Source organism: Mesoplodon mirus (assembly GCF_964341445.2).
Source record: "Mesoplodon mirus genome assembly, chromosome: 11".
NCBI lineage: Eukaryota > Metazoa > Chordata > Mammalia > Artiodactyla > Ziphiidae > Mesoplodon > Mesoplodon mirus.
Window position 1 is genome coordinate 96,366,608 of NC_138987.1, and position 4,793 is coordinate 96,371,400.

The window sequence follows — 4,793 nt, forward strand, 5'->3', positions numbered from 1 at the left end:
CCCAACTCGAAACACCGGGGTGGCGCAGTGGTTGAGAATCCACCTGCTAGTGTAGGGGACACGGGTTCAAGCCCTTGTCTGGGAAGATCCTACATGCCGCGGAGCAGCTAAGCCCGTGCGCCGCAACTACTGAGCCCGCGTGCCGCAACTACTGAAGCCCGCGCGCCTAGAGCCCACGCGTGCTCCGCAATAAGAAGCCCGTGCACCACAACGAAGAGTAGCCCCCGCTCTCCGCAACTACAGAAAGCCCATGCGCAGCAGCGAAGACCCAACGCAGCTAAAAATAAATAAATAAAATAAATAAATTTTAAAAAAGAAAAAGAAAAGAAACACCGGGGGAGCAGCCAGCAAAAGAGCAGCGGCCCCATCCCCACCCCGAGCCCTCAGAGAATTCCTTGACCGATTCCAATTCTGTTTCAGAAGACGAAAGTGGCATGAATTTTTGGGAGAAAAGGGCTTTAAATATAAAGCGAAACAAAGCAATGCTTGCAAAACTAATGTCAGAATTAGAAAGCTTCCCTGGCTCCTTCCCTGGAAGGCGTTCCCTGCCAGACCCCAGTTCATGTCCAAAGACACCCCGAAGGCGCACATTCCTAGGTGTATCCTGCAGGAGAAACCCTGAGCAGAGAGCTCGTCCTTTCACCAGGTCAAGATCCCAGGTCCTTGGGTGGCTCAGCGCCCTGCCTACAGAGGAGGAGGGGGGGGAGGGGGAGGGGAGGGGGAGGGGGAGGAGGAGGACATGTTGGTGAGAAATAGGAAGCCCCTGGCCGGCTACATGAACGAAAATGACATGCCCCAAAGTCATCGCCCCGGCTCCATGACCCTTCCCTATATATTCGCCCCGTGGACGAAATCACATGGGAAGAATTGGACAACATCTACAACAACTCTGGAGAGAAGATCTATAACCGCTCATTGGGATCGACTTGTCATCAGTGCCTCCAGAAAACTATCAATACCAAGACAAACTGCAGAAACCCAGAGTGCTGGGGCGTTCGAGGCCAGTTCTGCGGTCCCTGCCCTAGAAACCGTTTATGGTGAAGAAGTCAGGGATGCTCTGCTAGACCCAAACGGGCATTGCCCACCACGTTGTGGGATCTGCAACTGCAGCTTCTGTCAGCAGGGAGAGGGGCGGTGTGCGACAGGGGTGCTCGTGTACTTAGCCAAGTACCATAGCTTCGGGAACGTGCACGCTTACTTGAAAAGTCTAAAACAGGAGTTTGAAATGCAAGCATAATAATTGGAAAACCCACTACCTGCCTTCCACTTCACAAACCTTCCTTGTTAAACTTTTCAATTTTGTCACGTGATTGAAAGCCAAGTTAAGAATTCTGATGATCAGTGTGTCTTATAGGCAAATCAAGTTAATATCATTAGACACGCAAGTGTGTCTGAGCATCACAGAGATATAGTGCCAGCTGTACTCTGCCCTCCTACAGTTTCTCCTTTGCTTTCCCCCCTACCCCTCACCCCATGCCATCCCCCACTTATTTCCAGTGGTTCTCTTCCATCATTTAGTTTCAGAATCCTCTTTAAATGACAATTTTATGAAAGTATGTTTGATTTAATTGGTGTTAAAATAGCCCTGGAATCCACCCAAAAAACCAAGCACTTAGAAATGCAGTAGTAGGTGTTAACTAGCTACATCTATCAAATTCCAGAGACTAGTCCTCTAACTTGCTTACATGAAAACACTGGGTCTGATTTAGTGTTTGTTGACATTTTTAACAGAATCAAGGCACAAAAGTCTTAAAACCATGTGGAAAAATTAGGTGATTGATGTCAAGTGGAGTATATGACTTTGGAGGCCTTTCAGGAGAATATTGCGTGTATTGTGCTTATTATTCAGGTTGTCACAGTTGAAGCTTAGTTGCTGCTGATTTCTTCCACCAAGTGCATCAGGCCCATACAGTCATGCCCCGAAGGTTCTCGGGTAGTGCTACACTTGAAATCATTGTAGAAAAGCCATCCTGGGGAATTGGGACAGGGAGCCTTCAGGAGTAGGTCGATTTGAATTCATGGAATAAAACGTCAGGATAATTGTAGTTTGCCAAGTTTATTTCAGTTCATATCATAGGATGTTTCAAATAAATTCTTGATTATGTTGCATGGAAAATTGAAAAATAAGAAGACCAGCTATGCAGAAAGTAAAAAGTCACATTTTCATAGAATATTTTTCTGATTCTAGAAATCATGATAAAAGCAACTTTTGAGAATCCCATATCCCTCAAGCCCCTTCTGGGCTAGTCCTGTTTCAACTAGGGTCCTTCCCATAAAGTCCTCTTGGCTCCATTTTTTTCCCCCAGCATGAGGAGCTGATCAACCAGTCCATTTTCTTCTGACCAAAGAAATGTGACAATTCACCTGCTTTTTTTAAAGTTAAGTGTTTTCCTGAGTTTCAGGTGAAGCACACATGTTATTCCCAAGCGACTTGCAAGGCCGTACGATTGATGTCTTTTAAGCCACAATGAATGATTTTCTAGCCCTCTAGGCCCTGGTGATGAGCCTTTCCCAGCTCCAAAGTCTCTGATGATGATTCACTTAAAACCCCACCCTGCGCCTCACCCAGGGCAATGACCTGGTGGTACAGCTAATGATGCAAAAACACAGACCCATCCTACTGTCCAAGGCAGCATCAACTAGCGAATCCTCTCACCAATACCTCAGCCCATCTGTGAGGGCAGAACCCAGATAGACTAAAGATTCTCTCTGGCAGGGATGGACTTCCTTTTTTTGTTATTTGTCAGATTCCAGGTTGATTTTTCTTCTACTCCTCCAATTATTAAAAAGAAGGAAAATGTCTATATCACAAGCATGTTTCTTAATATTTTTCCAATTTTTTTTTCTCTAGAGGAATCACCCTTCTCCTGCCCAAAACTCTGTAGTCCAGTGTACACTGTCAACTCCATGGCACATGTAACAACAGGCAGGTAGGGGAAGGTAGTTGGCAGGTGTAGAGTTAAGGAATAAAGTAAATGGCTTTATGCTGCTTGGTTGATATGACACGATACTTCCAGTAGCTTCCTATTGTTGGGTTTTTTTTTTTTGGCTGTGTTGGGTCTTCATTTCTATGCACAGGCTTTCTCTAGTTGCGGCGAGTGGGGGCTACTCTTCGTTGCAGTGCACGGGCTTCTCATTGCGGTGGCTCCTCTTGTTGCAGAGCATGGGCTCTAGGCATGCGGGCTTCAGTAGTTGTGGCACACAGGCTCAGTAGTTGTGGCTTGCAGGCTCTAAAGCACAGGCTCAGTAGTTGTGGTGCACGGGTTTAGTTGCTCTGCGGCATGTGGGATCTTCCTGGATCAGGGCTCGAACCCGTGTTCCCTGCCTTGGAAGGCCGATTCTTAACCACTGCGCCACCAGGGAAGTCCCATTTGGTTCTTCAGACCTTTTTTTTTTTTTTTTTTTTTGGTACATGGACCTCTCACTGTTGTGGCCTCTCCTGTTGCAGAGTACAGGCTCTGAACGTACAGGCTCAGCAGCCATGGCTCATGGGCCAGGCCGCTCCATGGCATGTGGGATCTTCCCAGGCTGGGGCACGAACCCGTGTCCCCTGCATCGGCAGGCGGACTCTCAACCACTGCACCACCAGGGAAGCCCTCTTCAGACCTTTTGATTAGAGTTCTGGTTACTTCATGTTGTGTTAACCACCAGCCTAAGGTCCGCTGTTGAATTTTGCCCTTTTGGTCCATGGAAGATCAAAGTCCTTTCTTGATGGGCCACAAATATACCCCTCTTGGCTTCTGATAAAAACTGTTCTCCTGAAAGCCACGTGTCACATCAAACAGACCAGAGTGTCCCTGAACTCTTAATCTCAGGCCATGGCTTTCGTAAGACACCTTGTTAGGGCAATGGCCACCCTAAGATAGCTCTTCTGCCCTCAGTTTAAAAAATACTAATCTCTGCATAGAAAACAAACTTATGGTTACCAAAGGGGAAAGCGGGGGGAGGGATAAATTATGAGTTTGGGATTAGCAGATTCCAAACTACTATATATAACATAGATGAAAAACAAGGTGCCACTATATAGCACAGGGAATTATATTCAATATCCTGTAATAAACCCTAATGGAAAAGAATATGAAAAAGAAAGTATATATATATATATTCACAAGAGTGTAAATCAACTATACTTCAATTAAAAAAAAATACTAGTCTCTATTGTCTGGTCCTTTTTCACCACTAATCATTTTGTGGTGATGAGGAGTTGTTTGTTTGTTCACTTGTTTGTTTTTCTGTTCCCTTGGAAAAAAGTAGAAGGGAGTCTGGGTCCTTCCTCACCAAGATGAGGTATAACGTCTCGGTGCAGAGTTCAATCCAGAGAAGACGTTGTTGCCTGACTGACAAATTAACCAAAACCACCAGGAAAGCGGATGAGCACATGCTGAATTTCTTTTGTTTTTCTTTTTCATTGAGTCATAATATTGTATTATACAAATGCACACTAAAGGAAAATTCATTTTCAGAGGACATATTGAAACAATTTATACCACAAAATTTTAGACTTAAAGATCTTCAGCAGCCAATTCTAACTGTTGTATGTGGATGTCTCAGTGAGGTTCAAGTACATTTGATGAATTTCAAAAACAGAACATGGTACCTTGTGTTGACATGATGCTAATCCACAATACTCAGTAAATGTCAATTGGAAGAGAGGAGAGAAACTGAGTTCCCTGTTTTCATGACAGTTAAATATTAGCTGCTAGGGGCCCGAATTCCCAGGACACAACAGCCCATCGCACTCCCTTCCTATGGTGCTGAAGTCTTGATGTGGAATAAGACAAGTCAACCAGAAC

At 45.1% G+C, this 4,793-nt stretch overlaps 1 pseudogene across 1 annotated transcript; it reads left to right on the forward strand.

The window, feature by feature from the left end:
• On the forward strand, positions 1 to 1,237 carry LOC309812068 (cell division cycle-associated protein 7-like; annotated as a pseudogene). The gene has a single exon. The product of its transcript is annotated as a cell division cycle-associated protein 7-like (transcript).
• Positions 1,238 to 4,793: the final 3,556 nt, after the last annotated feature.